General features: G+C 49.2%; 1 pseudogene; it reads right to left on the bottom strand.

Annotated features, from left to right (window-relative positions):
* Positions 1–905: 905 nt before the first annotated feature.
* Positions 906–5,082, bottom strand: LOC102813339 (annotated as a pseudogene).
* Between the last annotated feature and the right edge of the window lie 5,837 nt (positions 5,083–10,919).

Below are 10,919 nucleotides of genomic sequence, written 5' to 3'. Positions count from 1 at the left end.
GGGCGGCGCCCACATTCCTCACAAGCGGGTGCGTCTGGGCTTGGCCAAGCCAGGTGTGCTTTGCCCTGCCCAGAGCCTCTGTTTGCACCTGAGCCATCTCAGCACCCGCCCAAGCCTTGTAAAGATTATGTCTGCCACAGCCTACAGCCCACAAGGGGGTGTGGGAATTGCTTGCCTTGCACGTCCTTGAGGAGGGTGGGGTGCAGGCTGGGGTCAGCCTGCTCCCTTAGCTCCCACGAAGGCCAGGACTATTGGGGCGCTGTGCTCACCCCCTACTCACATGTCCTCTGTTTCTGCAGCTGGCCAGCTGGAGCCTGAGGCTCAGGATAGTGTGGGGCCTGGTGGGAGGCTGGTGGTGAGACGAGGATGAGGCAGGGGGCTGGGAGACTGGGAGACTGGGCAGGGGGACAGACTCTCAGAAACCTTTTGTCCATCCGTCCTAAATAGTGTGGTGTTCTAGGTGCCCAGTGGGCCCCTGGGGCAGAGCTCCTCTGGGGGCACCACCTCCCGGGCCCTGCTGTAGCAGCGTTCGGAGCTTCAGACCCCACCACAAGCCACTTCCTCTCTCTGGGCCTCAGTTTTCTGTCCTGCAAAATGGAAACAGGGGCCGCCTTTTCCTGCCAATACTCCTGGGCTCTTGGTGGATGGAATGTGAGCTTGAGATGGAGAAAGTGCTTTGGGACCAAACGAAGACGGTTGTGCTGGAGTCTTACTCCCACCCCTGCCCAAGCCCACCCAGCTTTCCCACCATCCTCTGCATGTCAGGACAGGCTTCTAGCTGGGTTGGGGTAGGGTGGGGGGAACTTCAAGTCAGGGGCTTGGGGACCATGCCCACTGTGCCGTCTCTTCCTCTGAGGGCTGCATGGAGTCAGCATTCCAGTCATATCAGTGACTCTACCTCCCTGTCACCAGTTCTGAGGCCTCAGCCGTTCTGAACGCAGCCTGTGGGACAGGGGCAGGTCCCCTCTGTCATGTTCTTGGAGCAGGCTGGGCTTGCTCTCCCTTGGGAACCCAGTGGTGAGGGAGGAGGACCAGGGTGGCTTGGGCATGGTGGGAACCAGCAGGCCTTGGCCTGAGGCCTGGGGTGGGCGTGGGAACTCTGTCTTGCGCAGAAGGTCAGCGAGAGAGACAGACAGCAGGGCTGTAAGACCAGAGGCTGTGGCCGCGCTGGATGGGGAGTCAGGCCGCACTTGTGAAGGGCAGCAGCTTGTGTTCTGGGCAGGTCTGGAGGTGCAGGCATAGGGGTCATCCAGCCATCCTGGAGCAGGGACCCCCAGTTCCTCCCTCTTCTAGGGCAGCGTCCCCCTATCTAGCTTTCCTTTGCTCAATCCCAGGTGCTTGGGGAGACCCAGGGATCCACTAGGGACTTTGGCTGCCCCCTCCTTGCCCATCCAGGACTTTGTGAGGAAAAGGCAGCATTTTGTAACCCAGGTGCTCTTTGCAGTAGAAGGAAATGTCTCAGTCCCAGAAAGCCCTTCTGGGGGCTGAGTGTTCGGATAAAGATAGTTCTCTGTGTGTGTGAGTGTTGGATGGGAGGCAGTTGTTCTGGAGAAGGTGGGCTTCCAAATATTCGGATTGTTGTTATTGTTAAGTGCCGTTGAGTCAGTTTTGACCCAAAGCGACCCTGTATAGGATTTCCGAGGAGCAGCTGGTGAGCTTGAACTGCCGACTTTGCAGTTTAAACGGCTTTGCAGTCTGGTGCATTAACCCACAGTGCCAAAGCAGGACTCAATATTTGGATTGGGGTCCCAGTAATTGAATTCTGAGCCCTGAAGGATTCTGGGAATCCAGGCTGAGAGCTGGGCCCGGGCAGTCTGGGACATGGTGAGAACAGGTGAGGACAGGTTGGAAGGGTGCAGCAGTAGGAATGTGTGGGCTCCGGCAGCCCCACCCCATCTCATTGGGAATGGGCCCAGGATCCAGTCATTTTCCCCAGCTGTCTCGACTCTGCTCTACCAGGCCTCCCAGCCCCAGGTCTGCCCCCCGACCCACTAGGCTAGAGCCAGCTGGGCACGAGGGAAGTTGGCAACATGTCCTGAGATTCTCAGGGGGTCCTTGGTGTTGTGTGTGTGTTTTCTGACCCTTTACACAACAGATTCTGTCCTTTAGAGGGGTCCCATCCTGACAGGGAAGAATAAAATCACACCTGTGGGGGATTTCTGGGTTAGCTCTCCCTGGGCAGCCTGCCAGCCCTACAGCTTCTGGGCATAAGCTACTGGCCTCAGCAGAGGGCTTTGTCCTCCCCCATTCTGCAGAGAGTGCCCTGTGACATTCAAGAGACAGGGCACACACTTCAACATGGCACAAGGGGCCCTGTTGGATCAGCTTCACCTACTCCTGTCACCCGGGACCTCTCACTGTTTCCCCGAGGTACGGGCTTCCTGTCTTTGTATATATGCCAGTCACCACCAGAAGGCCAATGTCAGCCTGGGCCTCCCTTCTATACAGGACCCTGCTCAGACTTCTTCCCTGATGTCCTGCCCCTGCTGTTCCCACAGATCTGTCTGCTCAGGGCTCCATGATGCTGGCTCCCCAAGAGCAGGAAACACATCTGTCCCTGCTGTGTCCCTTGTAGGTTAGGGTGTGAGAGATGGAGCCCAGGGGTGTATGCAGGAAGTCTGAGGCCTGTGGACTGGCAGAGGGTGACATGACAGATAGCTTGGCTCTGCTTCCGCAGTCTGAGGAGAAACTTCCCTCTCCCTTGGAGTGGGTTCTACTGGGAAGATTCCAGAAACCTCTCCTGGGGTCAGGGAGGGGACAAGCTCCTTCTCCGCACCCTGTGAGGGTACAGGTTAAGGGGTCTGTGGGTGGGCTGCAGCACCTCCTTTATGTGTGTGTGTGTGAGTGTGTGGTTGTGACTGGCTGTGCACCAGTGTGTGGAAGTGTGTAACACGAGAGAGTTGATGTGAGTGTGACTGAGTGAGTCTGTGAGACTGTGAGTGTGTAAAGGTGTGTGTGAGCTGTGAGAGTGTGTATGAGGGTGAACCCATGTGACTGCGAGAATCTGTGAGTTTCTCAAAGTGGGAAGTGGTGTGAGAAATGTGCGTCTGCCTGTGTGGGTGTGTGAGCTGCGCGCACATGGATGTGTGAGTGTCTGTGAGCGAGTATGAGAATGGGTGTATGATGCATGGGAGTGTGTGTGTGTAAGCTAGGTGTAAATGTGTGGCGCATCCTGAGTGGCCTGGCTGGGACCCAGAGCCATAGAAAACCCTAGGTCCAGATCTCCCCTTCCCCAAAGCCATGGCGAAGTCAGGGAAACACAGGGAGGCAGGGATCACGACGCTGCCTTTGCTCCGGGAGAGTTTAGTCAGAGGAATGAGTAAGTCTTTTCTTCTCATAGAGAGAGAGCTTTGGAGGCCTTTCTCTATTAGAAAAGCAAATGCAAACGAAATAAAACACAAAACCAAACAACTCCCCAAAGTAGTACTGAGTAGATTCAACATAAGCATTTATAAAATATGCGCAGGATTTAAGAATTCAGATACAACCAACATTTGTGAGTCCACCATCTAATTTTAGGAACTTTATTTTTGATGCATGGGTTCTGGTGTGGTGCTGTAAATAAACACTGGACTTCTAACTGCAAGTTTGGCAGTTCAAACCCACCAGCAGCTCCTTGGAAACCCTAAACAGGGTCTCTAGGAATCAGAACCAACTCAACAGCACTTAACAACAACATCTTTTTTTTAAAAACACTAATTAAATACTTCATTGAATAAATAAATACAAAATAAGATGTACTCAACGCTTTTTAAAGTAAAAAAATCCCTCTTAAGGCCTTTCTTATTCAGGCTAATGACAAACACAATGAAGGCAGATATGCTAGTTTAACATAATTGGCTGATGTCATACAGCTCTTGGCTCTTTTAGACCACAAGTATATTATTTATAACGATTGAGAACATCGAATACAACCATTTTTACAGAACTAGGAAATTTCTCTGGTAGCATAGTGGTTACGAATTGGACTGTGAACCTCAAGGTCAGCAGTTCGAAACTACTAGCTGTTCCGCGGGAGAAAGATGAGGCTTTCTGCTCCCATAAAGATTTACAGCCTCGGAAACCCTGTACAGGGTCGCTATGAGTTGGAACCGACTCCACGGCACATAACAACAACAACAAGGAAATTTCTAAGATGGATTTTACTGGCCCTTTCTTTAATTCCAACCCCAACAATCTACTCTAAAGAGGATAAAGCCAATGCCTTTCCTTACGAGAGCTCACAACTAAAGCTGCTTTGCTCTCACAGTTGGTATTTCGGATTCGTCATGAGATGGATTGACAGAGCGTCAGCAGCCATGGGCCTCAAACACAGTAACGATTATGAGCCTGGCACACGATCAGTGTGTGCGTACATAGGGTTGCTCTGCATCTGTACTGACTCAGCGGCAACAATGAACTCTGAGACAAAGATTCAAAGAGTCCCAAAGAAAGAAACAATGCATGTTGCGATCGTCTATTCGGCAACAGGAGCACACATTCAGAACTCTCATCCCTGGAATTAAATCCCCAGAATTCATCTGCCTTTCCTCCACTGTAGTATTGTAGAAAGTCTCAATGTCAGGAAGAATCCTCTTGCCTTCTTCAGTAACTAAGGTTGCAGCCATACCTTCCTTCCCAAATCGACCCCCTCTGCCAGTTTTGTGAATGTAATGTTCAGATTGGCAGGTACATCATAGTTTATAACCAAAGACACTTGTGTATCAATCCCACAAGCCAAAACAAGCCAGGAGTGAGCCAAACCCACTTGACCCTGATTGGAATTCCCTCATGATCACATCTCTGTCCTGCTGGTCCATGTCACCACACATGCAGAAACTGTGAAGTCCCTAGCATGCATTTTCTCAGTGGGCTGGTCCACCTTGAGCCTTGGATTGAGAAAAAAAACAGTCTGTGTAATTGTCAGGGTCTCATACAAATCACAAAGTGTATCCAATTTCCATTCCTCCCTTTTAACATTAATATAAAATGGTTTGATTCCTCCAAGGGTCAATTCTTCATCAGAATTCGAATTGAATCCCTCATGAACTTTTCAGTAGTCTTCGGTACATGAGTTGGCATGGTGGCAGGCTGCGATACCACCTTTAATACAAGGAATGATAGCTCTCTGCTGAATAGCTAAAGGCTTCTCAAAACCATAAGCATAAATACCCAAAGAAGAGATTCCTTTAAATTCACATCATCAAAGTTATCAACAATCTCATCCCAGTTTCTCTCTCGATGACACCATCAGGGTACATTCCCCCAGGGCCGCCATGTTCTCTGTTGTAATTAGAGGAGCCACTAGACATGTCCGAGCAACCACTCAGCGCTGAGTGAAAAGCACATCTTTCATGCATGTCCCTTCCCATGCCACTTTGCTGCTCTCTTAGTGTAACCACGGGCCTGGATTGTGGGAGATGACTTCCTTGTTTTCCTTCATATCTACATCTCTCTCTCTCTCAAAGTCCATCTCTCCCTCTCTCCATCATCCCTCCATCCTCCATTCATTCCCTCTCCCCTCACGCCAAAACAGTGTATTTAAGATGTTTGGCCTTTGTCTAGATGGAATCATAAAGAGTGCAGATCTGAAGGGATTTTCTTTAGTCCAGCGGATGAAACCTGTGCTAAGACCTAGGACTACAACAGGCGTCAGAGTAGCTCAGTGCTGCCCTCTGCGGGCGGAACGCCTGATTCCTTCAGCTCTGGGTGAGGAGCCCGCTCAGCTCACAATGACGTGCAGGACACGCTTGGGCAGATGTGCACACACTCCACTGCTATACAAATATACGCACCAAAGACTCATTAGTTCATTGTTCATTCGTTTTGTGTTCTGAGGCGGAGTCGCCCTGTAGCAGACACTCCAACACAAACACGCCAGCAGTAGCGACTCACAGCACGAAGGAGTTGTCCCACGTAGTGCAGGTGGCCTTAGGGACTCCCAGACTCAGGAGTGGGGAGGTTGGGCTGGAAGGTTGACTTTAAGGTGATCAGTTCCAATGGAACTATGGGGTTAGAAGCGGTCGAAGGTGAGGAGGAGGAAATTGTGCTAGGGGAAGGAGGGACTTTTAAAGATGGAGAATGGGGTGAGACGAACGACCAAACAGAGGCAGGGGAATGGACACAGCCATGTGTGTGAAGTCTTGGTCGGTAGGGCCATTGTGTGATGGGGTCAAGAAGCTAGAGGGGGAGTTTCTGAGTGCAGTAAAGCGCCTGAAAGGAGGAGAGGACGGTTTGAAATAAAGCAGGTGGAAACTGAGGTTTGGTGTCTCCTTCCTCCGCCCCAGGAGACACCTCCCCTGACGAGTAAGCAGAGGCGCAATTCCTAGAGTGGCCAGAAGAGGGTGCTCCTGTTATAGATTTGAGGCTTGTTACAGAAATTTGGAAGCCAATCGATTGGAAGACATCCACATTTGTGCCCATTCCAAAGAGAGGTTACCCAACGAACTCCGGAAATCATCGGACAATGTCTTTGATATCCCATGTAAATAAAGTTTTACTAAAGGTAATACAGAAACGGCTGCAAGCATACATTGACAGAGAACTTCCACAGGTTCAAGCTGGATTCAGAAGAGGACGTGGAACGAGGGATATCATTGCTGATGTCTGATGGATCTTGGCTGAAAGCAGAGAATACCAGAAAGATGTTTACCTGTGCTTTATTTGCTATGCAAAGGCCTTCGATTGTGTGGATCATGACAAGCTATGGACAACATTGTGAAGTATGAGTATTCCGGAACACTTAATTCTGCTCTTGAGGAACCTGTACATAGACCAAGAGGCAGTTGTTTGAACACTGAATGGTTTAAAATTCAGAAAGGTGTGCGACAGGGTTGTATTCTTTCACCATACTTATTCAATGAGTATGCTGAGCAAACAATCCCAGAAGCTGGGTTCTATGAAGAAAAAAGTGTCATTAGGATTGGAGGAAGTCTCTTTAACTACCTGTGATATGCAGATGATACAACCTTGCTTGCTGAAAGTGAAGAGGACTTAAAATACTTACTGATGAAGATCAAAGAGCACAGCCTTTGGTATGGATTGCATCTTAATGTAAAGAAAACAAAAATCCTCACCACTGGACTAACATAAACATCATTCTTATCAATGGAGAAAAGATTGAAGTTGTCAAAGACTTAATTTTTCTTGAATCAACCATCAACAATGATGGAAGCAGCAGCCAAGAGATCAAACGACGTATTGCAGCATCAATGAGCTTCAGCATGCCAACAATTGTGAGGTTGGCTCAGTACCAGACAGTGTTCTGTTCTGCTGTGCATAGGGTCGCTATGAGTTGGTACCGACTCGATGGCACTTAACAACAACAACAACAGATTGGGAGATTGTTATGATTTAACAGGACTCCTGGTGTGGCGCTGTAGGATCAGCACTGGACTGTCATCATGGGCCACTGTGGGCAGTTCAAACTCCAAAATCAGTGGTTCAAATGCACCAGTTGTTCCTTGGGAATTCTATGCAGGGTCTCCATGAGTCAGAATCGACTCTTTGGCACATAACTACTACAACAACAACAGGATTTAACAAACTCATTTTTGGAAGGTATCTGGGACCTGTAGTCCTGACAGGAAGCATTTTGGCTGCTGACCACAAAGCTGTGGTTCAAGCCCACCAGCCAAACCACACGAGAAGGATGAGGACATCTGCTCCCGTAAAGATTCACATCTCTGAAACCCTGTATGGGGTCGCTGTGAGTCGGAATGGACTAGAAGGCAGTGGGTTTGGTTTTGTTTTATTTGGGAGCCAAAGTGTAGGGGTGAGAAGAGACAATTTATGCAGTGGCCGCTCCACAGTGCCCATTTCCCTCATCCCCTTATCTATGGGTCAAACAACTGTCTGGCCAATGTTTTCATTCCCTTGTCTACAGCTGGTGACCTTGAATCTGTCTTACCTGTCCTGGAGTTCTTCCTATGGGTCACTGATATCTGTTAGGGCCGCTGGCCTTTCTAGAAAGTTCCCCAATGTTATAAGCCCAGCACTCTCCTTCACACAGTCCCTCCATGACCTGGTTGGCTCAGCTTCCCTCACCTCGCCACTAGGTGGCATACTTCCTCATCTGATCTCCAGTATCGTTCCTCAGTTTGCCTTGTCCAAGGAGCCTTCTTAGCTGTTGTCGTGGTTTCTAGAGAGCTCAAGAACAGACCTGTTGTCTTCTGCCACAAAGAGTTACAGTTTCCACTGTGGCTGTCTGGTGAACATGGCCAGGGCTGGCTCACTCCGGCTGAGGCGTGGTGGCTCTTTTGACTACTAGGGGAGAGGGTTATGAAGGTGACAGTCCCTCTAGTTGTGAACCCCCCTCCACCTCCTGAAAGTTCCACCTGGGTAGAGGCCCCTCAAACCAGCCATTCGTGTACTTATTGTCTCATTCTTCCATTGAGCACTATTTGCTATGTCTGATTTTGGGGACAGAGAGGGGGATGGGCAGAGTTTAGAGGAGGAGCCAGGTAAGCAGGCTCTGACAATGGCTCAGGGTGACAGGTGCTTTGAGAGGTGAGTTGTTTTTCTCTGAGTCCTGCTTCTCCTGTGGCTTCCTATCCCAGTCAGAGGTCATCACCCGCCTACCTGCTCAACCCAGAGTCACTCTGTGGTTGCGCCCCCCTCAGGGCAGTCGGCCTGTTGCCCACCATGTCCTTTCTTCACTCTCAACGCCTCTCTCTCAGGCCTTCTCTTCTGTCCTAGGGCTGATTCCTACTCTCCACCCAGCCTTAGTGTTGTCCCCTTCCTCAGACCATGGCGATGTCCAGAAACAGAGAAGAAATAATGAGCAAATGTGGTCATAAATAAAGCTGGAAGACTAATGATCAGTTGGGAAAACCATTGAGAAACAGCTTCATCCCCACACTTCTGAAGAGCTCACATGAACCAGTAAGGAAAAGACCCCATGGAAAATAAACAGGTTAAAAATAGGCGCAACTGGCTCATAAGAAACAAGAAGAAAACAAAAAGGAGTAAAAAACAAAAAAAACAAAACCTAGGTGAAGGTGTTCAATCTCACTCATAATTACATCTCAATAATCAGATAGACAAAAATGGAAACAACCTTTGCTGATACCCAGAGTTGTTGGTAATGTCGGAAGATAGTTATTCTTACTCATGGTTGGTGGAGTGAAAATTGGTACAATTTTCCAAGCCACAGATGTCCCATACGCCTGGCCCTGAGCTTCGGTCCTTATTAACACTGCCATTCTTGTTTCTTCGAGTCCTGCTACCATCCATCATGGGGTGCTTAGTGTATTTTATTAACTTGCTGATTTATTTGAAAGTGAACCTCAGATATCATTTTATTTCATTCCAGAAGAAAAATTTGGCAATAGCTATGTAAGTAAAAATTGGAGTTAACCTTTAACTCAGTTATCCCACTCCATCCTGGTGTGGCACTGTAGGATAAGCACTGGACCACAAGGTTGGTTTAAACTGCAAGGTTGGTGGTTCAAATTTATCAGCCACTCCTTGGAAACCCTATGCAGGGTCTCTGTGAGTCAGGACTGACTCCCTGGCACTTAATAACAACAAAAATGCCTCCCTTAAGGATATACTCGGAGTCCTAGTATGGCGCTATGGGCTAATGCGCTGGACTGCAAAGTCGGTTTGAATCACAAAAGGGTGGTGGTTCAAGCTCACCAATCGCTCCTTGGAAACTGTATACAGGGTCACTACAGGTTGGAACCAACTCGACCACACTTAACAACAACAAGAAGAATATATTCACTAAAATTCACCATGCTATGTTTCCAAGGAGGTTTATTACAGCATTCTACGCTTTATAAAATCAAAAAATCTGTAAACCCTAGCTCAAGAAGCTCCTCCTAAAAGTGGTTCTGTTGGGAAACACCAAGACCTTATCTCCTTCTTGGTGAGCCTTGGCAAAGGTAAACCTTAGCTTGGCAAAGGTGCTGGGAAGTCTGCAGTCAAACAAGCAAACAGAAAAATTATCTGACAAGGGTGTACCTTGTCCTGGCCTACGAGGCCCACATCACGTGCCTCAGCCCTGGCTCTTAACAGTACCACTGGGGGCCAGCCCTGGTGCCTCAGGCCTGAGAGCCACTGCTCTGTGGGGTCACCAGGTCCCTTTCTGACTGTATCTAGAGCCACTGCCTTCCAAGCTCTCTCCACTCCAGCCACACTGATCTTTCTTTCTGTTTGTGGAAGAGGAAGAGCTTGGTTCGGCCTCAGGGCCTTTGCTCTAGCTCCTCCCTGCCATTGGAGTACTTGCCTCTGTATGTGGTTGGCTCCCTCCTTATGTGGTTGAACCCCTTAAGGGTTCAATTTACCCCTTAAATCCCCCTGCATTCTGCCAGAGAAACCAACATTTTCATTTGTTTATTGCTTGTCTTCCCCACTAGAATGTCTGGTCTGTAAGAGCTACGATGCTGTCTGTCATATTTCCCACCATATTCCCCAGAGCCTAGTACAGTGCCTGACACATAGTTGGTACCTGACTAATGCATTTCCCTACAAGACCCAGTTTCTATAGCTTTCCTGTCACCACCCCCTTGGAAATGCTGGTCCAGTTACCAACCTCCTGGTTGTCCTCAAACACACAGGTGACTTCCCACCTCTGCCTGGATAGCCCACCGCCCACCCCCATGTCCCCCATCTTCTCTTCTTGGCCAAACCCTCCCTGGCTTTGAAACCCAGCGTCACTGTCCCTCCCTGTGAAACCGTTCTCGGCAGCTTGGTGGAGTGACTTGCTTCCTCCTTGGTCTTCCCAAGGTGCTTACACATACCTTTACCACCGCACAAATAACTTTGTGTTGTAATTGACTATGTGTTTGCCTTCTTCACTGGCCTGCGCTCATCAAGGGCAGGGCTTGACTGACTCAGGTCTTAGTTCTCAGCACCCAGCCCACTGACTGCCACAGGAATGAATGCAGTGAATGGGTGCTGGGTGAAGTCCAATTCTGGGCTTTTACTGCCTGTAT

This window comes from Chrysochloris asiatica, unplaced genomic scaffold (assembly GCF_000296735.1).
Source record: "Chrysochloris asiatica unplaced genomic scaffold, ChrAsi1.0 scaffold00007, whole genome shotgun sequence".
In the NCBI taxonomy this organism is placed as follows: Eukaryota; Metazoa; Chordata; class Mammalia; order Afrosoricida; family Chrysochloridae; genus Chrysochloris; species Chrysochloris asiatica.
The sequence above is the reverse complement of the archived record's forward strand: the minus strand, read 5'-3'. Positions and strand labels throughout refer to the sequence as shown.